The sequence below is a fragment of the Cryptomeria japonica genome, chromosome 3 (genome assembly GCF_030272615.1).
Source record: "Cryptomeria japonica chromosome 3, Sugi_1.0, whole genome shotgun sequence".
Lineage (NCBI taxonomy): Eukaryota > Viridiplantae > Streptophyta > Pinopsida > Cupressales > Cupressaceae > Cryptomeria > Cryptomeria japonica.
Window position 1 is genome coordinate 729,258,614 of NC_081407.1, and position 26,356 is coordinate 729,284,969.

Here is a 26,356-nt window from a genome sequence, read left to right on the forward strand (position 1 = left end):
TTTCCTAAGTGAATATTTAATATTCATTTTAACCTCAATCCTCTATTTAATTAAATTAAATTTAATTATAGCATTCACATTCATCTATTTGATTAAATAAGTTATTCAATTTATTTAATTAAATTCATCTAGGCCTTTCATATCATTTAATTGAATAAATCACTATTTAATTAAATCCCCTTTCTACTCTTTTTAATTAAATTTACACTTAATTAAATTGTTCACTTCAAATAAATAAATCTAATTTATTTAAATCCCCCACTTGCATCTATTTTTGTTGAAATAAAGAAATTTATTTTAATTAAAATTACCCTCCATCCACTTGCATTCTCCTACATCTCCCACTTGCCTCTCTAACCCCCCTTTCTAGATTCTTCTAAACCCTTCTAAATTAGCCTGACCCATCTACTAAATATTGTCACATACCTAAACAAAGGGAAGTCACCTCTCAAACCCTCAAAGTCTTCAATAACCATTAAAGGCTTCATGTCTCCAACAAGTTAACCTTGAATGTCTTCCAAACTATTAATGGTTAACTCAACCCTCTTGCATGATTAGAGACTTTCTTTCTAACTCAACCCTCATCTAACACAAGGGTCTCATCAAGTATTGATGGCCTTAACCTTGGTTATTCCTTTAACCCTTGCACAATAGTTTATCCTTTGGATAAAAGCTTTATCCAATGGGCAATCCTAACCTAACCTTAACCCTTACCTCCTAAGGTAACCATGAGGTCTTCTCAAGCATTTAATGCTTCTTACATCTCCTCTCAAGCAGTCTTATGTTGACAATTGTCACTATTTCATTGGTGAGAATTGTAAACATGGATTGATAACTTTCAATCCTGGCCCTTGATAAGATTATCCAATCTTGACCCTTCATTGCCTTGTTTTCCCTATAAATAGAGCCCTCATTTCTCCATTTTCACATCCAAGTCTTTAGTATCAAACTTATAGACATTTTACTCATCATCCAAGTTTCATGCATTTAATCTAATAATCATTTTTATCAAGCATTTTAGTCTCTCTTTGAATAGAAATAATCTAATAAGCATTTTAGAAGTATTTCTCTTTATCATAATAATCATATTAAGCTAGTGTATCATGTTAGGATAGTTCTTTTACTAATCCTTTCATCTTATCATCATATACATGCTAGTTTAATTCATGTTTATTAATATCATGCATATTTAAGATTGCATTTATGTTAGATTGATCAAAACATCCCTCATTCTCATGATTGTCATCCTTAAGTCACTTTTCTCAATGATTTGAGAGCAAAGGCATTGACTTGAGGGATCTTGTGAGATAGAGAACAATGGAACATCCGTTGGGAAGTTGAGCTATTCCATATAGCTCCATAACTTGCACCAAGAGTCCCATTGGTGTGTGGACAAGTCCTAAATTCGTATTTTTCATTTCATCCCCCCACTTTTCCTGCACACAAGTACAATTGATAGCAATTGAGCTTTCTCTAGTGTAATATCAAGATTCTGGAAATGATACATTATTTATTTTGCACTTTTATTCATTGACCTCCTTTTAGTATTTCTAGGTTCTTCACTAAGATGTTTCAACTCATCCACATCCATTTCAAGTAAATGATCTAAATTTTTATAAGAAATATTTCTCTTCACTTGTTTAGCTAGATCCACAATATGCTCATCCATACTGGTGGTATGAGGTAAGGAGCCTGACCCCTCTCCTTCAATCTCCATTCAACTTGGGCAAGCTCCTCCCTATATTCATTAACTATATTGTGTTCTTCAATAGGTTCGTTTGCCTCAACTCCCGCTTGAGAACTCCCTTCTTCTTGAGACCGTTCTACACTTAATGTAAGATGACAGATAATATTTTTAATGCAATGAAATTCCAAGTTTAATTTGAAACCAAATTTTCATGTCATTTAATAAGACCTAAATATTATGTCTAAATAATAGGTGGACTATTATGTCATATTTAAGACCTATTATTGTATAATAGGTCCTAATATCACATGTAATAGGTCCTAATATTTGCATAATATAGGTCTTAAGGGGGCTCTTGAGTATAATGTGAATATTTTTTGCATACGTGGTCATATTAAGTCATATAAATAGAACCTATTATGACATAATAGGTTGTAAATTTATGTCATATTTAAGACCTATAATCACATAATAAGTCCTAATATTACATAATAGGTTTTATTATTACTTAATATGACCAGGTATGCAAAAAAAATTCACATTAATATACATGAATCCCCTTAAAACAAATATATTATATGATGTTAGGACATGTATTATGTGATATTAAAGGACCTATCACATGTGATTAAATAGGTCTTAAATATGACATAAGTTAGAACCTACTATGACATAATAGGTCTTATTAATTATGACTTAATATATGACCACATATGCAAAAGCATTTCACATTATACTTGACTCTGCTTAAGACCTATATTATATGCAAATATTAGGACCTAAATTATGCGATAATAGGTCATTAATTTATCACATACATAATAGGCCCTAATATCTCATAAATATAGGTCTTAAGGCCCAGAGTCAAGTATATTTAATGTGAAATGTTTTTGCATACGTGGTCATTTTATTAAGTCATAATAAGACCTATTGTGTCATAATAGGTTCTATTATGTCATATTTAAGATAGGTATTATCACATATAATAGGTCTTAATATCACATAATAGGTCCTAGTATCACATAATATAGGTTTTAAGGGGACTTGAAAGTATAATGTGAAATATTTTTGCATACACTTTAAAACAAAGAAGACACAATGTTTGTTTGTTTGAAAGTGTTTGATTGTTTTGATCATGCAAGCACAAATCCTAGGACTCAACGGGACAATAGTTGTTGAATCTCACTTGGGGGGTTACCTCGAGCTATGCAATTCAGAGTAGATACTTAGGTGTTTGACCCCACTGGCTCCCCTCTGCGACACTCACTTCTCTGGGGCAGCCATGCACCAATCCCCATGAAAACTCCCCATGGTGAACTTTATATCTCTACTAAGAATAGTAAGAATGTGAGCCGCTTTAGAAGTCCGACCTGCTGTGCCAAAAACTAGAAGGTTTTTGGCTTCTAACACAAAAGGTGTCTAGTAAGGGCATCCATTCAGGTGGGCATAGATCCGATGAGTTAATGTCGCTATGCCATTCTATCACCCGTTGCTTGCAAATTTCGTTACATCACTTTTATTTATAGTGGTTTGGAAGAGCTTGGCTTTAGCTTGTTACCACTTTGGGTCATTCCCTCTCACTGAGCCTTAAGAGCTACTCGAGAGGCAGGCCCCTTTCTAAGGATAAATCAAAAAGAGCCTATTGCTCAAGACACAACAGACAAGTTTGTTAATTTTAGAGCACCAATTGAAGTGTTTGCTAAACTATAAAGACACATGGTTTCAAAATCTAAATTAAATTATATATTTATGGACTATCTAAATTAAATTATAAATGGGAAAGAGAGGGGTCCTAAAGATCTAAATTTTAAATTAAAACCACGATCTATTATAAATGGACTTAAGGGGGGAGAGAAAATGTCAATTACACAACAAGCAAGTTAATGAAATTTGAAATGCAAATACACATATTATTTCAAATTAAAACATAATTATTTTTAATTAAAATGAGATTATTTCTAATCCTACTATTTCCAATTGATTTAATAAAAATAACATCATTTAGAATTAATTAAGATAGAATTATTACATAAATTAAACTAATTTAATTTAATTAATATTATTTAAAATAATATTCATAAAAATATTAGATAAAAAATATTTAACTAATACTAACAAATAAACATAATTTTCGGCACGTAATACTTATAAAATTAAATAGAAATAAAAATAAAAATACTTAATTGCATCATGATATCTTTGCCTTCTTTGTTCTCGATATCTTTGTTCCGTTTCGGGTTAATAATTCCTTGAAGTCTTATTTTGCCTTCTCTTCTTGTTCTCCATGCTTTTAAAATAACCTTCAAATATCTTCAAATTATTATCCTCAAAATAATTTTCAAATGTCTCCTTTCATCCAAAAATGTGAATTGTTTTGATCATTTGTGTGTAAAATAAAATAAAATATATGTATATTTATATGACATACTAAAATATTTAAAAAAAAAGGAAATTTGGGTCGGCCAAGGTTCGAACGAATGCCAACAGTTAGAAAAGGTAGGGTTTGTTCGAACCCATCCATTACATGTAAATACGCGTCATTATTTTTCCTATGGGGTTCAAGCGAAGGGGGGTTCAATCAAACCCCTATTCGCTCGAACTGCCCTTTTTTAGATCTCTCCTCAAATTCTTCAATTTCAGAGTAATTTTTGCCATCAAACCTCTGGTTCAAGGCTCAAATGACAGAATCTTATAAGATGGTAGTGCTCGGAGAAAGTTTTCCAATGAGTATAATTTTATTAAATTGTGAATTTATTATGTTCTTGTTTTTTTAATTTTATGGAATATTGGTTTTTCACCAAACATGAATTTATTTGTTCAACGCATTGGGGAAAATAGGAAACTAATTAAAAAAAAATCTGATAAATATCTATTACCTAGGTATTGATGTCTTCTTTCTAACAAAAATAAATAAATTGAATTTCGATATATATAGAACAAGTTATGTGTTCAAACCTAAACCTATGTCTGAATTATAACTAGTCGGACTTCAAAACTTAATAAAATGAAAAATATTCAACATGTCACTAGCCAACCAACAACAAGCCTTGGATATTGATGTTACAAAACAAAATTTGAAAGAATTGATTTTTTATCATTTATAGAAAAAAATTATGCATTTTGGGAGGCACATCACTCTTAAAAAATGTAGTTTGCTGTAAAAAACTACTTTTCGAGGGAGATGAAATTTTTTTAAAAAAAATCTTCAAAAAAATTTGAAAAAAATATATTTAGAATCTACAGACAAAATTCTACTTTAAAAAAATCTTCAATAAAATTTGAAAAAAATATATTTAGAATCTACAGACAAAATTCTACAAATCACTAATTTACATCATCTTCAAATTCTTAATAGTTTAAAAGTTATAGTTGTCGGAAGTTGAAAATTATTTTTAAAATGTTCATCTTGTTGGCAAATGCACACTCCAATGAGACATTGTAGGTGATTGAAGGTTTTGTCATTGATGGCAACCTTACAATCCTATGACACCGGCAAGGCAACCCACCGACACCATCAAAGTCAGATTCTACATCGGCACATAGACCACCGACAGTGAAAGGAAGCATACCGGCACAGAAGCCGATAGGAATTTTGTTTGTAATTTATTTTGTTTATTATTGTAAAATCATTGTAAGCCAACTTGGCAAATTGTAAAATGACTCATATATATAAGAGATCATTGTAGAACAAATATGGAAGTATGAAGGAATGTAATTAGGCGAAATAAGGCAGACCTATTATGCGAATTATAGGTTAAGGGTTTATGTATGAAGTAGAGCTATAAACCGGTACTAGATCTGGCATAGTAGATGCTATTTTGAAGCAGTAAAAGACATTAGATTTTTATAATCCATTTTGTAAGTAAATGAGACTTCCCATTTTGTAATTGAGCAGTGAGCTCTAGGCACTTGGCCTTCCTGCATGTGCAGGCCCCTCTTGTAGCAGTAATATTCTCTTATTGGCCAGTAAGTGAATATTGTGGGTTACAAATCCCATTGAGGTTTTTCCCACACCGGGTTTCCTCATTAAACTACTATGTTATGGTGTGTTTCTCATGTGGTTGTTGTTATCTTTGCTTACTGCATTATTTCTTGTTTATCGGTATACAATATTAATATGTTTTACATGTTTTAAGTCAAGAAAATATTATCACCAGTTAGATACTGATTCACCCCCCCTCTCAGTATTTGTGGGAATCCTAACAATTGGTATTAGAGTCTGGTCCTCTATTTTCAGAAGCCTAACAGCTTGAGGAAGATCTTGACACCGATAGAGATGGAAAACTTGATAAAGCAATTAGAAGGAGCTCTTTCAGACTATGATATAGAAAAATTGAAAAATATCAAACTTGAAGATGATCTAAAAGCTACATAGGATATTATTCAAGCACTTCAAGAAAATCTTACCATTTCAAGAAACAAGAGAAGAGAACTTTGTGAAAAGATGCAAAATGAGAATGATGAAAAGGAAACTCTTAGTGATCTAATGAATAAGCTCAAACAAGAAAACATGACAACAAAGAATGAGATGTAGGATATGACTATGAGATTTTGTAAAGAAATTGAAGATCGAAAGAAGAATGAAGAAGACTTGACTAGAAGACTGAATGATGCTGCAAATTAAAAACACAAGACTTAGTTATGAAAATAATATGTTGAAGACAGATATGATGCATGCACAAAATGACTCAAATGAACTCATGAGACAAAAAGGTATCTTGGAAGGAGAACTGGTTGCTGCAAATCAACATAAAGAAAAATTCAAGAAAAGCTCAGAAGAACTTGGTGACTTGTTGAAAAATCAGAAACCTAATGGTAACACTAATGGTCTTGGCTTTGAAGCTGGTGAAAGCTCCGGTACTGCAAACACACAGGATCATGGAAAACCGGTAAGACAACCTACTGCTTGTAAATTTAATGGCAAATGCTTTAATTTTAACAAGTATGGTCATAGAGAAAATCAATGTAGATCTAGAAATTATCAGAATACCAATACACCCACCAGTCAATGTTCAAAATGCAAGAAAATTGGTCATAATTCTGAAAATTGCAGAATGAATGTGAGATGTTATGTTTGTGGAAGATTTGAACACTTATCTAATCAATGCAGGACACAAACCGGCATAGGTTATGAGAAAGCTATTCAGAAAAATAATGTGACTTGTTATGCCTGTAACAAAATTGGACATATTGCTAAATTTTGTAGAAGCAAGTCCTCACCGGGAAACAACAATGGTGCTAGTTTGAAAGGTAAAGAAAAGGTTGAAGAAGTAAAGCAGGAATTCTCAAAACAATGGATCAGGAAATCAGAACTAAATGTTGATAGGAATAATCCTCCACTAGCATAACAGAGTAACACTCCACTGACAGAAGAAAGTAACACTCCACTGGCAGGAGAGTCTTCATCTAACTGAAGAAAATTTCTTTGAGGGTTTGGCAATCAAATGTGAAACATGTTGTTATTCCCTTAGTTGATGGTTAGAAGTTGAAATTACTTCTATACCGGCAGATAAGTTAAGTGGTTACTTAACCGACAAGCATTAAATGTGGTGGTTGGCAAAATTAACATTATAAATCATTGTTTTGGCTCCATTCTACTTCATCGAGCATTCAAACATTCGAAGAGCGCGAAAAAATCCGAGAAAAGACATTTCGAGCAAAGTAGCAAAGCAATTCAGCAATCAATCATTCCTAAGGCAAAGAAAGGTATTTATAATCATGGCATCTTCTTATGTACCTAAATTCATAGCAAACCCTACTGTAGTCGAATTAATCAAAGGCCTAGGCCCGTATTTCAGTTAGTTCCTGAAATAGCTAAGAAGGATGATAATGTTGGTGCATTTTCTCAAATTCCCAAAGGAGTAGTTTTTGCAAAAGACCCTAGAATGTACATTCATTGTCACATAGAAGAATTAGGTGATGAGGAAATTAAGAACATGTATAAGACTGTAATTTGTGATGATTCCGATAATGTGAAACATGAACACAAAATAGTTAAAACCCTATGATTCACTGAAATCCTCAGTATTCTGGAATTCCCTAAGGATGTTATAAGGATAGTTTTAAGTAGGGTTCATGGTGAATTTTTCTGGTTAGACTCAGTTCACAAAATAACTAAAGAGGTAGTAAAGGCTGTGACAGGGTTACCCTCCATTGGTAACAGACCTGATAAGACAAAGAAGGTCTCAAATGACCTAGTGACTAACCTAACAGATGCAAAATCTGACAAGAGATCTTTAAGAGTGAATGATGTAACCAACATCAATGTCAGATTCATTAGCATGATTTTAGGGTATAAAACAACACATGCAAATAGGTTAAACTCAGTTTCTAGTTTATGCATAAAGAGTGCTCATGATATGATCAAGGATAATGCAAAAATAGATGTGTGTGAATGGTTGAAGGATGAACCGATTGATAATCTTGGAAAAATCAAGAAAGACAAAAAGGGGACATTTAGATTTGGTAACCTACTTGTTTGTTTAATACTGCACATAATAAAATAGGATCCCAGTATTGGCAACAAAAAACTAGGTTTTGACATACTGGTAGGCAAACAACTGTCTGATTTACTGCACAACATGGGTGAAAACAGAGAAAAGAATATAAATGAGTACTTTCAGGCATTAAAGGCTCGGATGAATACTAGAGTCAGACTTTCACAAGCAATTGTAGATAAGTATAAGGATGACATATGCTTTGTTATTAAGAAGGATGAGATTTGGATGGAGGCAGTTGTCCCAAGAACCATTTGGGTTACTGAAATGGGTTATGAGACTGATGACAACATAATTGAAACATATGCAAAAGCCCTTCTGGAAGCACCTAAGGAACCAAAAGAAGAGGTATTTGGCAGTGCTGAGACTATTGAGAATCAAATTCAATCAAAGAAAAGAGTAAAGAAGGTAGAAGCAATAGTAAGAAGAGGATCTAGGCAAGAAAAGGCTATGAAAGAAGATGTACATAAACAAACTGGTATCATTGAAGATGAGTTACAAGCACAACAAATAGAAACTCTCCTTTCACCGATAGCAACTTCTTCGGAAAGTGACATGTCAGCTGCATTTAAAAGAGTTGTGAGGAAAAGAGAACCTTCACCGGTATCCACACCTTCGCCTAGAAGAACCATACAAAAAAATAGGCAGTAAGGCCCACGGCTAAGAAGACAACTCCAAAGAAGAAAAATTTAACACCAAAGAAAAAGGCTCAACAAAACATTGCTCCAATTGACAAACTACTAGATGAAATAACAAAGGATGGATAGCTGAAAAACATCAAAAAATTATATGATACATTATTAGTTGATGACAAGGAGAAAATTGAAAACAGTGTAATTCTACACTTGGATATCTATAAGAAATTCTTGATGCAAGTTGTAGATGAATTACTGGTAGAACTATTTAAGAGACTTGAAGCTAGAAGGCAAGCTATTGTAGAGCTTGACAAGAAAATAAAAATTGAGAAACTACTTGTTGTTTATCCTGTTAACTCACCAAAGTAGATAGATGATATGATCTCAGAGGCTAACCAAATAGTATTCTCAACTACACACCAACATGTAGCACTTATGGTTGGTAGAGTAAATGAAGTTACAGAGGAAACTGCTAATGCATGGGACATATTCCTTGTTGAGAAAGAAAAGCAGGAAGAGTATAGAAATCCTAAACCTATCAAAGTATATCAGAAAGATAAGGATAAGGGTAAAGGCAAGGTTGGTGGACCTCTGAGCATAAAAATAAAAGACAACTTATCCCCACCACCTCTGAATACTTCACCGGTAGTTACAACTGAAAGTCAACCGGCTAATGAGAGTATGGAGATACCACAAGAGGACACTAATACAAACTCTGAGGTGTTATACACAGTTGACATTGATACTCAAAAAGTTAACATTGTGGTAGATAAGGACACAACTGGAAAGGCAGATATGGCTAGTGAGGCACTGGTAACAGATAACACAGAAAGTAAACCGACAAATGATAACACAGAACAACAAGTAGAGCAACAGGCTCCATCACAGTAACAGGTTCACATAGAGTCAGTACCACCGACATCAGCTGAGCAAGACAAACCTTTGCTTAAGGAAATGGAAACACAAACTGACCTACCAGAGGTCACCACAAGCAAGGATATTGCTCCCACCGATGGGATACAGAGTGTTGGCACTTTAATTGCAGGATTCAAATCAACTAATGTAATAGAAGTTCTTTTGGACTCCTTAAAGAAAATAACAGATTGTAGCTCACAAGCATACAAGGCTATAGATGATACAATTCCAATTATGAAGATGATAGCTCCAAAATGTAATGTAGATAATAAAGATTCTTTGAGTCAACTTGACACTTTGTCTAAGTATATTACTGAAAACATTGTGACAGTTGAACAAATAAAAGAGGAAGCATTCAAGGAGAGATTGGAGAAGGAAAAACACAAATTCCTTGAGGAAGAAATAAAGAAGTGTACAAGGCAGTTTGACACACTTCTACCGGAATTATGTAGCACATTAAAGGAATTCAAAACTTTGTACAAAGATGCTTGTAAGACAAAATTTTTGACAGTTGATATAGACAAGAAGATCGGCAAGATACAGGAGGAAATAAATCAACTAGTTGACAATTTCATTAACTCATCTGATTCATTATCAGTTTTTGAGCAGAAGATAACAGGTTTTGAGGAAGAACTAGGTAAGCTGGAAAGAGAAAACAAAAGAATAAAAGGTAAGGCTAAGGGTCTTAAATGGAGACTAAGTCCACAACTGGACTACCTCGACACCTTAAGGAAAGAAATATCTAATGCCCTGGTTCAAGGATAGAAAACACTGGCAGAGAAAATGCAACACCTCACCGATACAGTTCAAAGGACAGAGGCCGCAATAAAAGACAACAAAAAGTTCATTGAGAGCTTGAATCTGGTTTTGGCAGATCTTTTTCAGATTGTAACCAACCGGTTACAAGGATGAAGCTGGAAACCATACTCAATTGACACTTTGACAACCTTTTTCTTTGATGTCAAAGGGGGAGTATTGGTATGAGAAAAATCAAATAACTTAAGGATCATCTGCTCAGGGGGAGCACACATTTTTGGTAACAATTTTTGGACTTCAATTTTTGGATACACTTCTGAATTTTTCTCATGAGTGTTGCCATCAATGCCAAAGGGGAAGATTGTTGGCAAATGCACACTCCAATGAGACATTGTAGGTGATTGAAGGTTTTGTCATTGATGGCAACCTTACAATCCTATGACACTGGCAAGGCAACCCACTGACACCATCAAAGTCAGATTCTACACTGACACACAGACCACCAGCAGTGAAAGGAAGCATACCAACACAGAAGCCGACAAGAATTTTGTTTGTAATTTATTTTGTTTATTATTACAAAATCATTGTAAGCCAACTTGGAAAATTGTAAAATGACTCATATATATAAGAGATCATTGTAGAACAAATATGGAAGTATGAAGGAATGTAATTAGATGAAATAAGGCAGACCTATTATGCGAATTATAGGTTAAGGGTTTATGTATGAAGTAGAGCTATAAACCGGTACTGGATTTGGCATAATAGATGCTATTTTGAAGCAGTACAAGACATTGGATTTATATAATCCATTTTGTAAGTCAGTGAAACTTCCCACTTTGCAATTGAGCAGTGAGCTCTAGGCACTTGGCCTTCCTACATGTGCAGGCCCCTCTTGTAGCAGTAATATTCTCTTATTGGCCAGTAAGTGAATATTGTGGGTTACAAATCCCACCGAGGTTTTTCCCACACCGGGTTTCCTCGTTAAACTACTGTGTTATGGTGTGTTTCTCATGTGGTTGTTGTTATCTTTGCTTACTGTATTATTTTTTTTTTACTGGTATACAATATTAATATGCTTTACATGTTTTAAGTCAAGAAAATATTATCATCGGTTAGATACTGATTCACCCCCCCCCCCCCCTCTCAGTATCTGTGGGAATCCTAACACATCTTAGTGTCAAAAGTGGCAAAAAAGTGGGAACCATGATTGTGAGTTCACCTATTATAATAAATAGTAAAAATCAAAGAAAAGAAATACTAAAAATATAGAAATGGCCACCCAAACGCACAAAAAGGAGGAACTCACAAGCACTGAGAACACCAAAAGCACAAAAACCAAAAAAGGACATACCCTCTTTTGAAACAAGACTTTTAACCGGAGCAACAAACTGGTGAGAACAAGGTCCCAAATCCACAAAATTAGGATATTAGTTTGATAAAGAAAAAAAGTTTATTTAATTTATGTTATAACAAGGGATGCTAGAGGATAAGTCCTAATTAAAAAAAGAAATATAATTCATATAATTAATTAATGTTAAGATGATGAGATAGTGGTTATAATGGACCTGATATGATGTCAAAAGTGTTCAAAGAAGTGATATTAAATGTGTTTGTTTAGACATCGTTGTTTTTAAATGCCTACACTTTTTATAAGACAATCTAGAAATATTAATTTAATTTGAAAAAACTTCAAATTTATATTTCATGTGTACACAATTTTCAAAACAAACAAATAAGAAAACATTAACATATGGATGACTAATAATCAAATCCAATTTACTCAAATGCATGACACTTATTTAAACATATATTTTAAAAATAGACATCAAGTTTCCACAATCCATTAGATATCATCTAGAGTGCTTCCGGATTAGATTGTGTATGATTTTTTGCATCAACGTTTCGGATCCCACACCGTGATCCATCATCACGATGAAAAAAAAGCATGTAGAATGAGAAGATGGATCACAGAGTGTGATCCGAAACGTTGATGCAAAAAATCATACACAATCTAATCCGAAAGCACTCTAAATGATATATTTTAAAATTATAATTTTAATATTTCAACTTTAATAAAATATGAGCTTAAACTGCTAACAAACTATGCTCTACTATTTAAATAAGAATCCAAATCTTCATTTAACTAGTCAGCAGGTTAACTGCAACACATAGAGAACCAAGCCCATAGCAAGTAACACATAAAATTATGTTAGAGATAATAAGCTGCCCATCTCAAATCAAACCCAAATCATAGTTTTGAAAATATTCAATCAATTTCATGATGCTGATCATACAACAATTGTTTTTATTTCATAGAACATATTAACATATCTATCTTTAAAACAATATAAATAAGATATGTTCAAAAATATCATATTTGTTCATTATTCTACTTTATATTTTATATTACAGTCTACAATAAAAGATCTTCCTCGAATGAAACAATTAACATGAAAAAAAGTTCAAACTGATCTCTATGGATCCTTTCTTCGTTTCAGCTCAGGATGATAATGGCAATCCACAACCACTCCTGATACAGAACCATGACAACCCAACAAACCAGGTGTGTAAGGCAAAAAACTCTTTCTCCTATTCTGAGTTGATCTTCTGCTCTGTATAGGAGACCAATTCACAGGCTTTTCCATGATTTCTCTTTCATCATATCTCACATAAACTTTCTTTGCAGGAGCAGTCAAGGGCACAGCCTTTTTCTCAGGCCCAGAAAACCACTGCTTTCGACCATTAGAGCTCACTGAATCGATCTGTTGATGATATGAAGATCTGATTTGGCCATTAATGAAGAGTTCCTCTGCAAAAGCTGTCTCGCTCTTAACTGGACTGAATTCGAAATCAGAACCCATTGGATCCACTAATCTGTAGAAGAAATGGTTATTTGGGTATTCTCAGAGGTGCAAATAGAACCACGCCATCATTTATTTTATTATAGACTCATGGATATAAACAGTTTGTGAATTGGATTGTACATTTCCTTGCCGTGTACGACTAAATTGCCTTGAAGCTTCCATGAAAATTTGAGTTACGTGTTCTGCTTGTGATCATGGCAATGGAGTTTTCAAATGAAAATTGCGTTTATTTATTGCCTCCTTTGATCTGTTAAGTGTCGAACTACAAAATGCCTTGATAAATAAATCTAAGATTCCACGTTATTTGCGTTTTTCTCCATGACTCCGGCTTCCAGAGACTCCATGAAAATGACTGTTTCGAGAAAGCTTGTGGATAATGCGTGGGAAATTAATTAATTTGTTTGTATTGTTCTTTGATTAGTCTATTCCATAGAAATGAAAGAAAAGATTTTTTTTTATTATTGAAGTTGGGTTTGATGAATATTATGTGTTATAATTTTATTAGTTTAATTTAGAGTCTTGATGGTTTGACTAATAAAATGATGTAGTACTTAAAAGAGGATGTATTTTAAGACATAAAAGCCCAAGAGGGAGTTGAAAGATGAAAAGTTTTTGAGTAAATTTGAATTCTAATTTGAATTGTACTTTGGGATGTATTGTTTCTTTTATTTTCTTAAAAATCTATATGATTTTTATTGTTATTTTATTGTCATCAATCATTGTGGTCTTTTTGGATTAGATTTTTTTTTTTAATGGAACATGATGATTCTTGATTTTTTGTGGATTTTTACTTTGGGTAGTTGAGATTTAATATTCAAATTATTTCTAATAGTAATAGTAGGTATGCATGAAGATGGATGAAGTGGAGAAGTTATGAATTGGGTAATGGAGGGAGAATGTTGGTGGGAATTCAAGGATGTGTATATTTATTGATCTTGATTGAGGATTTGAGGTGATGGAGTGGTTACCTTAAGAGTTTTAAAGATAAAGGTAATTGAGGTGACAAATTGGGGAATATAAGGACTCGAGATGGATGGAAGGTATGAAGGATTTGGTCTTGGGACATAAGTTGCATTCTTGTGGATTTGGATAAGGATGGATTGGATTTTGGAACATAATGGTCCAAAATAGGTTTGAAAGAGTAGCAATGGGTATGTTTGTATTTAGATGGAGGAGTTTGTAATTTGGAAGTACTACTAATGCCTTGAGAATGAACTACCTATCCAAGGCCATGAGACTTTGGATTTCCTTTAATATGAAGTGATTCTAAGATGTGTTTCTTGTAGAGTTCTACCCCTTTGATTTGATAGTGCATGTTTTAAAAAATCATGTTTAGGTCAATGGAATATTGGTTCTTTTGGAAGCAAGACACAAGGCCATTTTGAGGTAGATATGAGGTGGAAGGAATCATAGGTTCCTTGAAGAAACTATATCAAATGAATAAGGAGGAGCTAATTCATAGGTGTGGGGTTCATCTAGAGACTATTAATTAATATAATGAAAGCTATCCTCATGTTCAATATGATAACATCATTTAAAACTTGATTGCTTGCATGATCATTGTAGCTGATTTGCTTATCTTCATGCTCAATGTGATCAACATCATTTAGAACTTGGTTTCCAATATACTCATTTTACTTGTTTATGTGTTTAAGGGGATTAAATGTGTCATTATATGAATGAGAGGTTGTTGCGTAGAAGATAAGATTAGTTATGGTTTCTTCTTCTTTGGATTTCATGATAGGATGGATGCAATAAATTCAGATGCCTTGATGTTGATTTGGTTGGGAGAAAGTTTGATCATGGTTTAGAGTGACTTCTTGAAATATAATTTATTTCTTCTTAAACAAGATGGATACACTTTTATTCTTTTTGACATCCCCTAATAAATTAGGCTTTTGATACATATCCATAATGTTCATCATATTTAATAGAATGCTTTGGCTAGTGGGATGGATTTGGACCTTATGGATTTTATGGATTCGAAGAAACGCCTTTGCTTAACTTTCTATGTGGATTGACACTTAGGGATGATAGATCTAGGAGGCTCTTAGACATGCTTAATAAGATTTGAATTGATAATATTTTTGCATCATAACACTTGAATTTTGATAGGTATGGTGAAAAATTATTCATGAACATGCAGAGGGCACTTGGATGAAAATTACTAGAGGTTTTGGGATAATTTTAATAATTTCATTGACAATCATAAAGTTATTTTTATAGGATGATGACATTGGATTAAGGGTGTTGATAGACTCCTCGTGAGTTTCCTTTCTATGCCAATTATGATCCTTTGTTAGTAGTCCTTGGATGCGATCCTTAATAGGTTGTTTAGGTAAACTAGGATTGGATGGTTAATATGATTTATTATTAGAATTTCTATAGACTTGCAAAAGATTAGATGATGAAGTAATTGCATGAGAGGCTAAGGTTTGAATTTTATTTTTCAAGGATTTAGATTTATACATAGATAAACATTGAGGGACTAATTCGAGAATGGTGTTTTTCTTGCATGATTGATGTTTGGATGATAAGTAGTAGATAATTAGGACCTGATAGAAGGTTTGCTACATTGTTTCTTAAATTAATGTTATCTAAGGATTTGATGAGCTCATTTGGCTCCATAATACCATCATAATCGTCATCGGGTTGAAAGGGATCATACTCTTCTTGATCAAGAAAGCTACCATCATCATCATTATGATTGGATTGATTTAAGAAAATAATTTGATCTAAGGGGATGGTGTTTGTTTTTCCCTTGATTTGATTTTTGGCCTTATTGAGATAGGGTACAAATTCATAATTTAATTTTGAGTTTTCTTTTTTAGTTTTATTTGTTTATCTAGATATTTTTTAGTTTTTTTTTTTAATAAAAATTTTCATAAACTTTTTGATGTGAAAAAGATAAAATTGAAAATATTTTGGTTGAATGCAAAGGCTGAAAGAGGTGTGCTATTGGATTGGATGAGGTGAGTTGATTAAAGATGAAAGATTTGATTTGGATTATGAACTTGATTAAAATTAAGGTAGGTTTCAAGACCTTCGTTGAGGGTATATGCATAATATAGACATTAAAAAATTTCCTATTACTAACATCGCTAATTATTCTTCTACATTAATTAGATAATTATTTAATTATTTAATTAATCCAATTCCATTCTTCTAAACTAATATTTCATCATTTGTTGTCATAAATTAACTATTTTTTTGCTATCTTAATTATTTAAATCAATTAACCACTTTCGTCAAATAAATTAATTAAATGCTTTTATTATTTAATTAATCTTGATTATTTACCTTAATTAAATAATCTATATTATTTAATTAAATTTAATTTTGAATTCCTCATAATTAAAAATTTTCTTTAAATTTTTTAATTATTTAATCTATTTCCTCCATATTAAATTAATTTTGTTTATCTCCATCTTTCAATTAATTTGAATTTCCTCTAATTTCAAATTAATTTTTCATTTCCCATAAATGTGCATGTCATTTCATATTTTTGAAAATCAAAAGAAACTCAAATTCAATTTCATCTCCAAATTCCTACAACACATGCCTAAATTCCTAACTGACACTTACTTTGAGTCCAACTCCCAATCAATTGGTTAGTCAATTCATTAACTATCAATCATCTTTTTGGGTATGTGCAGGATCATGGTGTGCCAAACAAGCCCTTAAGTGGCAATGAAATTTCAGAAAATCAGAGTTATGCAACTTGACATGAAAATTTGGGTAAGTTATGAACATTATTTTAAAAATATGTAAGAAGAGAATCTGTAGCAAATTGAATGTAGTTTCTAAGCTACTAGTTGTTTTTTGAAAAAATAAACACTATATATTTGATGAAAATTTGAAATTTCAATACAGTGGTACTAAAATTTCAGGAAAAAAATAAGAAGTAGGTGTATGTCTGACCACCCTAATCACAATCAAAAAATAATATTTTTTTATAAGATTTATAGTATAAGTAGTAGACTCATGTCCAGATGTGACACATATTTTTGTAATTTTTAATGAAGGAAATGATTAATTATAATTTTTTTACTACAACTTTTCAGAATTTCAAAAACTCCTACGTCTAACCACCTTAACTTGGTCTAAAATTTATGAAATTCAATTTGTTTTCCTATAGTAGACGAAGCATATAATGTGATGCATGTTTCGGATTCAAAAAATGTCATACCATTTGAAATTTACGTGTGTTTTTCAATCAACCTATCAATCAAGACTTTAGTCAGAATTCAATTAGAAAATAAATAGTAATAATTTATTAAGGTCAAAATAAGACACTCCTTATATTGTTGGAAAGCTAAGAATTGTTGGATTATTGGGGAGATTGTTGGATTTGGTTGTTCATTGCTACTACTAGGATATGTTGTTGTCATTGATGTCAACATATTCCTGTGAGTTATTCTGGTGAGTTTTGAGAGAGTTTTTGATCCGGTTTTGTAGTTTGGTTTTGCTGATCACTGTTTTGCAGAATCTGGTATTTCCTCTGGTATATTCCGGTGTGATCAGATCTTGTGCTAAGACTTTGGAATATTGTTTGGGATAATCTTGTGTATCTTTATTTCAAATGGTTCATGATTTAATGCTCTACAAGTTATCTTTCCTCGTGACAGTTGCTGATTCGTTGTGTTCTTGAGCTTTGAGACGTTGACCGATGAAGATTTGAAAAGAGGTGTTGATTTGAAAAGAGGTGTTGGTGCAACTGTTTCAAATGATTCTAATGTGCTTGTTGGTGTTTCTTAGTCACGTCCTATTTTTTTTGGTGATCCTCATTGATCGTTCTACAAGTTTTTGATGATTTCTATGAACTGGTGATGATTTTTGTGTTATGCAGTATTTTTGGTGGTGTAGCGTGTTGCGGTTGATCTTGGTGGGATTTCCGATGGATGTAATCATTTGGGAATTTGAATTAGGTCTATGCTTTGCAATGTAAATCATAATATTGGTATGGTGGTTTATCTTGTAATGTAAATCATAATATTGGTCTGGTGGTTTATCTTTGTATCGTGCAATATAATTTTGTATTTGTGAGTTGAGGGTTGAGGGTTTAGCCGACCATGTTATCAAGGTTGGTGATTTATATATATAGGTGAGATGCTTATGTAATTTAGGTGTCGGTATCATTTCTACATTTTTAGAGAGAGGTGATTGTGCAAACAAGAGAGTTATCATTTGGTGAAGTGTTGAGGTGAGATTGGTGTTGCAGAGAAGACAATTGTGCTCAACTGGAACAGTCATTAGGCATTTGTAGATGCTATCATTGCAGTTCATTCCTTTTGGATTGTAGTCTGAATCATATTGTAAGTCAGTGAGACTTCCCTGAAGTATGAAGGTTGTAGCCTTCTAGGCATATATCTTTTGAGCAGTGAGCTCTAGGCAGTATGCCTAAATGCATGTGCATTCCCCATTATAATATTTTCACATACTGCTGCAGAGTATCATCTTACTGTGGGTAGGTTCCTACTATGGTTTTTCCCTTAATCGATTTTTCCATGTCAAAAATATTGGTGTTGTGTGTTGTGTTGTTAATTTGCTCATCTATTATTGTTGCAGTCTATCAGCTTATATTTTGAAGTTTAATTTGTTGTGATCTAGTGAAGACTAAGTCACCCCTCCTTCTTAGTCTTCCTTCTTGATTTCTGCTAACAATAACGTTCTTAAAAAACCCTTTCCATTTTTATCAATTTTTGCTAGAAAAATAGCCGTGAACCACCAGTGTGAAGTCTAGAAAATCAAAGAATACTCAAAAACATGTTTTTTCTGTTGACTTTCGAGGCTCGTCATTTCCAAGCCAAATCCCAAAGCATTCTCGAGCCAAATTTCAAATTTTGAAATTTATGTCATAAAAATCGGATATCCGATTTTAACAGTTATGAAATTAATAATATTCATAATATTAATATATTATATTAATATATTAATAAATCATATATTAATATATTGTATATCAATATATTAATATACAATATGTTAATATACAATATATTAATATATTGAATATTATTATATTAATATATAATAAAAATGTTATATATTAATACTATAATATATTTAAATGTATATATTAAAATTTATATTATAAATATTTTTGGTAATGGTCATATTGTATTTTGAGGGTTCACATGGTGTCATTAGGTGTCATATGGGGTCGTAAGGGGTAACACATGTGTTAGAATAGCATATGACCCCTTAGGACACCATATGGACATCATATGGTCCTAAAGGTTCATGTCGTGCACTAGGATGTTAAAAGGGGTCATAGGACACAATACGACCCCTTAGGACACCATCTGACACCTATGAACACCATATGGTGTCCTAAGGGATTATATGGTGTCCTAAGGCATCATAGAACACCATATGACCCCTTAGGACACAATATGACCCTTAACAACACCATATGGTGTCCTAAGGGGTCATATGGCATCTTAAGGGGTCATAGAACACCATATGACCCCTTACGACACTATGTGACCCCTAATGACACTATATGGTGTGCTAAGGGTTCATATTGTGTCCTAAGGGGTCATAAGTTACCATAGTGTGAGAGTTGAGAAATACAACACCACATGAGCCCAAATGATCTCTACAAGTTGAATAAACCTGAGGAGAAGCAAGGAAGCAACAGAGAAAAAACATAAACATAGGAAATGCTCAAGAATATGAGAGCTCTGTATTCACAAAAATGTGTAATAGAATAATGATACAAAAGAAAGAATTCAACCTCTAATAGGTCAAAAAACCCTAAAAGGAAAAACCCTAGGCTTGCACATAATAATTAATAAAAGAATTAATTATTATGCACCTAATGTTAGCTTAAGTGTAAAAGAGATAAAGGGGAACTTAATTAATTAAACAAATGTCATTTAATTAATCAAGTAAAGACCCGATTTCTCTAACACCCCCCCTTAAGCTAGACTTAGGGAGAAGCTAAAACCTAGAATAGCTACTGAAAGCAAGAAAGATGGGTCACAACAACAAGGCTTGATCAGGTACCTAAATACAAGGAAATCTCTATGAAATGAACAAAAAGGAGAAAATCCAGTGGGAAAAAACTCCTCTCCAAAAAGAAATAAAAGAACACACTAAAAGAAATATGAAGGAAGGAAGGCCTCATAAAGACCCCCTAAGGAAAAATTCCTTCACCCCAAGCATAGAGCGTAATTGAAGATAGCACGGTGATGCAAAAGGTTTCGTACAGATGTCTACAGCCTGCTTGGCAGTGGGAATGTACTCCAAAATGAGAGAACCATCCTGAATCAACTGGTGCATGAAATGCATGTGAAGCTAAATGTGCTTCATCCACTGATGCTCCACCGGGTTGTGAGAAATGTGAATAGCACTTTGATTGTCACACTAAAGAATAGTAGGACTATCAGGATGAAAACCAAACTCAGTCATCAACTATCGAAGCCATAATATCTCCTGACTTGCGAGCACATCAGCTCGATACTCAACCTCTGCACATGATAATGCACAAGCAGTCTACTTCTTGCAAGACCATGTGATAGGACCAGAGCCAAGACAGAAAACAAAGCCAGAAGTCGACTTCCTATCCATGACATCACCAACCCAATCTGAGTCAGTGTAGCAAAAAATGTGAGGTTCCCCTGATGTGTAGTGAATGCCATGAGAAATAGAGCCCCAAATGTACCGCAAAATATGTTTGGTAGCTTGCCAATGACTCTCATGAGGATCATGGGAGAATCGAGAGACAAAGCCAACTACAAAGAAAAGGTTAGAATGAGTGTGAGTCAGGTACAACAAACTGCCAACCAATTGCCTGTAAAGTGTAGAATCTACTGAAGGAGTGGGGTAAGTAGCAATCAAAACAACCCCTGACTGAAAAGGAGTGGGGGCAAGCTTGCAATCAAGCATTCCAAAGCGCTAAAGCATGTCAAGAGCATAATTCTACTAGTAAATGGAGATCCCATCAGAAGATTGAATCACTTGAAGACCAAGAAAATAGTGCAGAAGACCGAGAACTATCATCTCAAACTGGTCCATCAAAACTCATTGAACATGTTGAATCATAGAGGATGAGCTACCTGTGATGAGGAGATCATCAACATATAGCACAAGAATCAGGATCTCACCCTCAAGATACTAAATGTACACTGTGTGATCAAAATGACAGCGTGTGAAACCAGTGGAGAGCAAGAAAGAGTCCATCTTCTCATACCAAGCCTGAGGGGCCTGTTTAAGACCATAGAATGAATGTTGAAGTCTGCAAACCAAAGAACTATCCTGCACAAATCCCTAAGGCTACTCCATATAGATTTCCTCTTGTAGGTCTCCATGAAAGAAAGCACTCTTCACATCCATCTAAAAAATGGGCCATCCCGTAGAAGCTGCAAGGGATAGTACAAAGTGAATAGAGTTCATCTTGGCGATAGGGGCAAATGTCTCAGAGTAATCAATACCCTCAACCTGTGAGAAAACCTTTGCAACAAGATGTTCTTTGTACTTATCAATCGAACCATCAACATCATACTTGGTGTGATACAACCATTGGCATTGAACCATCTTTTTGCCCTTAGGAAGAGGACAGAGATCCAAACTATTATTCCTCATCAAAGAAGAATACTCCTCCTCCATAGCACAATCCTACTCAGGGTGTCCTATTGCCCCTAAAAAATTATGAGGATCATCTGAAATGGCATGACTCAAAAGACTAGAACCCACAGTATGAGAACGGGTGCGATGAGTATTTAAAGGATCACCGACCATAGATCCTGTGGCCTCAATAGTAAAGTGAGCCCGCTTGGGCATCTGAGGTGGAGCACGTGGAGGTAGAGATGGTAGATCATCAGCAACATCATCAGAATCATCCTCAAAATGATCCTGAAGAGATGTAGTGGGAAAAGTAGGAAGAGGGGTAGACCTTGGAGACAAAGTATCCATTGTGGGAAGGTGCTCATCAAACTGAACATCCCGTTGAAATAGGACCTCTCTGAAATCAAGATCAAACAACCTGTACGCCTTAACATCCTCACAGTAGACAACAAAAATGAGGGGTCGGCTCTTCCACTTCATTTCTCTCCTCTGAGCATCAGGAATAAATGCCCATGCCTCACTTCCAAATACTCAAAAAAAAGAAACATCAGGCTTGTCATGAGACCAAGCCTCCTCCGGAGTCATATGTCGGATTGCCTTGTGAGGCATCCAATTCTGAATGTAGTTGGCATAATTGATTGCCTCAGCCCAAACAAACAAATCCATGGACCTGGACTGAATCATACAATTCCCCATCTCCTGTAAAGTCTTGTTCTTTCTCTTAGCGACACCATTCTGCTACGTGGTGTAGGGAACAGTAAACTGATGTTGTAAACCATGCTCAATGCAAAAATCTCTGAAAGCTTGATCACATACTCCCCCCCATTATCTATACCTTTCCGCTGAATAGAACAACCAGACTACTCTACAAATGTCTTGAAGATTCAAAATGAATCAAAGACGTTAGATTTGTACTTAAGAAATTACACCCATGTGCATCTGGAGAAGTCATCAATAAATGTGAGTACATACTTGGCCCCAGAAAAAGGAGTAGGGAATGACATGAGGTCACTATAAATCAATTCCAAAGGTTTCAAAGCATGAGGGGCTCTTCCCTTCGGAAAGGGATCCCTGTGATGCTTGCCAAGCACACAACCATGACAAACACCATCAGTGCAGGAAATTTGTGGGAGCCCAAGAACAAGTTCTTGTGTACTCATCTACTGAAGATATATGTAATTGACATGGCCCAAGCGCTCATGCCAAATCTTACTCATTGAATCTGCATGTGCTATAAGAGAAGAACCTGTACCCACAAAGGGCTCAAATCCATCAAATTTATAAAGATGAGATGCAGTGTCAACACTCCCAGTAGCCACAACCAAATCAGAGTTATGGAGGTCCCGAATAACCACATCATATGGTGAGAACTCAACTATATTATGAGAGCTAGAATGGCAAATCTAATAAATGGATAGGAGGTTCATTGAGATGTCAGGAACAACCAGAACATCCTGCAGAGTATCCCCATCTAAAGAGACAGAACTTGAACCGAAGACTGAAAGCTGAATAGAGTCACCCACTGCAATATGTAAAGTACCACAAGAGGTAAGAGAAGTAACCAACTATTGAGTGTAAGTCATATGGTGAGAAGCACCAGAATCTAAAATCTAAGTGGACCCATAGATCGAAGCTCAAGCAGTCAGAGCATGACCTTTCCCTATGGAAAGAGAAGATGCCTGAGGTGAGGAGATGTAATGCTACTACATGGCTTCCTCTAAAGCCTCTAATCATTTCCAACACCTAGAAATTGGATGTCCTTCCTTGCCACAAAAACTGCAAGTATCTTCGGATTTCTTCTTAGTCTTGAAGGAAGACTCACCAGACTACAAATATTTCCCTTGTTTTGGATTAAATAGTGGTTTAGAACCAAACTTAGGAGGTGTCTTGGAGGAATGCTCACTGCCTGCAGAATTCTTCTTTGGCTTCGGTTTCTATTTTTGCTTCTCCTTAGATGACGAAGCAACCAATGCTTTGTTCTTGGACCCTAAGAGCATGTCCAATTGAGAAAGGTGAGACTTCTCATGAGACAAATGCTCACAAAACACATCAAAGGTAGGCATGGTAAAATGAGCACCCAAGCCATCCATGGTGGAGTAGAAAGCAGAGGCAAAATACTGAAAAGGATCCTGAAGCTTTGAAAGGATCAAGTGAATTCACTCTAGCTCTGTCTTGGTCTTTCCACACCCTTGGAGAACAGATCTGGTAGTCTTGAATTTGTTCAAAAAATCCTCAATGGTGGGAAAGGAATCAGGTGACAAGGAAACAAACTCTACCTCAATCTATAATGCTTGGATCTCATTAACTCTCCCGAAGAGAGTCTCAAACTTCAACCACATAGGTCGAGGAGTGAGCAAAGCATCAAGGTAAAACAAAAGATTGTCAGAAACATGTAATGAGAGAAAACTCATGGCCTCATCCATCTTGTTTCTATGCTGAAGAATCTCAAAAGGACGTTGTAACAAAGGTTGAATCTCATCCAAACAAGACCAAAACCCTTGTGCCTTGAGAAACCTCATTATGTAAAGCTTCTAGGTGTGATAGTTGTGTGATGTCAAAAACTCAACTGAAGAGTCTTCCATGAAAATCTACACCTGTACCTGCTTGTGTTTTTATTATTATGTGATCTTTCAGAATAGATAGAAGATGCAGAAGGGTTTGTTTATTTTGAGAGTTTTGGTGGTCTAGATTTCTTATATAAATGATAGAAAGCAAGAAAAAGCACTCCCCCACAAGAGATAAACCCAAACCCTAGTACATATTGGTGAAAAGGAAGCAGTGCATAAGAAAAAAAACTTCAAACTGAAATCTCATGTACCTCATGAAATATCTGAGAAACAAGATCACATATCTGAATACAACATGCTGAGAGCTTTCCAACGCCTATTCATTTTTTAAAAACAGAGTCTGTTTGCACTTCTACGGCCCTGAAAGTACAGAAAAGTGACCCCACTTTTACTGGAAAAAAGTACAGTCAAAAAGAAAAATTGGAAAAAATTCCAATACCATGAGGTCCAACTCAGAACCTGCTTTCTGACGCATATTCGATTTCAAAAAAATGACTCTGTATGTGCAAGATATGAAGAAAAAACCAACCCCCCTACAAAGGCAAGAGAGAGGTTGTCCGGTGGCAGGGCTGAGCGGAGGTGACTTGGGGGCAGTGCTCCAGTGGCGGAGCGGGTGGCGCAAGGGCGGCGGTCAAGCTGCGGCGGTGATGGCCGGGGGGGAGGCCGGTGGCGGTCGGAGGCCAATGGGGCCAGGAAGCGGTTGGTGTCTGGCGGGGCCCACTTTCTCAGGGTAGGCGGCTGGTGGAGGTACGGGCCTGCTGTAGGGTAGGGGGCCCACAATACCTTGGGTTGACCAAACTTTTGCCAAATTTGTTGAATGATTTAAAACAAACTTTTGCCAAATTTGTTGAATGATTTTTTTTTTTTAAGAAAAACAAATTTTGGCCTGCATGCCATAAAAAGGCAAAAGAATTGATCTTTTTAAAATTTCTCAAACTGCGTGACAGGGTTGTACGACCTAGTACAAAACAAAAAATACCTCAGAGGCTCAGGTGTCGAAAATGATCAAGCTTTATATGACCATAGGGGTTTTTGGGCCTTCTAAGCATGATGGTGAGGTCCGTTTAGGCCCAAAGTGCTATAAAAAAGAGGCCTATCCCTAGGTGCACAAAAAAACTTCTGAAACACCAAATTTGCTTCCAATGCAAAAAAAACTCAAAACAAGAATAGGGAGTTGCAGATTTGAAGCTCTGATACTATGTTAGAGTTGTAAAATACAACACCACAGGAGCCCAAATGATCTCTGCAAGCTGAATAAACCTGTTACAAGGAGAAGCAAAAAATCAATAGAGAAAAAACATAAACACAAGAAATGCTCAAGAATATGAGAGCTCTGTATTCAAAAAAATGTGTAATAGAATAATGATACAAAAGAAAGAATTCAACCTCTAATAGGTCAAAAAACCCTAAAAGGGAAAACCCTAGGCTTGCACATAATAATTATTAAAAGAATTAATTATTATGCACCTAATGTTAGCTTAAGTGTAAAAGAGATAAAGGGAAACTTAATTAATTAAACAAATGTCGTTTAATTAATCAAGTAAAGATCCAATTACTCTAACATATATGACCCCTTACGACACAATATGGTGTCCTAAGGGGTCATAAAACACCATATGACCCTTTAGAGCACCATACAATCCATAACAACACCATATGGATGAACTTAGTTGATGTTGGCTATCCCTAGATAATTGTATACCGACAGAGGGTGAATGAAGCTCCATCCTTCACCCCCAGATGGTCATGTTACATAGAGAATATGTCTATCTGGTCAACACCAGATTATCTACATAACATCCCTAGGGAGGAGATAATATTTCTACTCAATTCTAGCAGAGGGTGAATGAAGGAGGATGTTCTA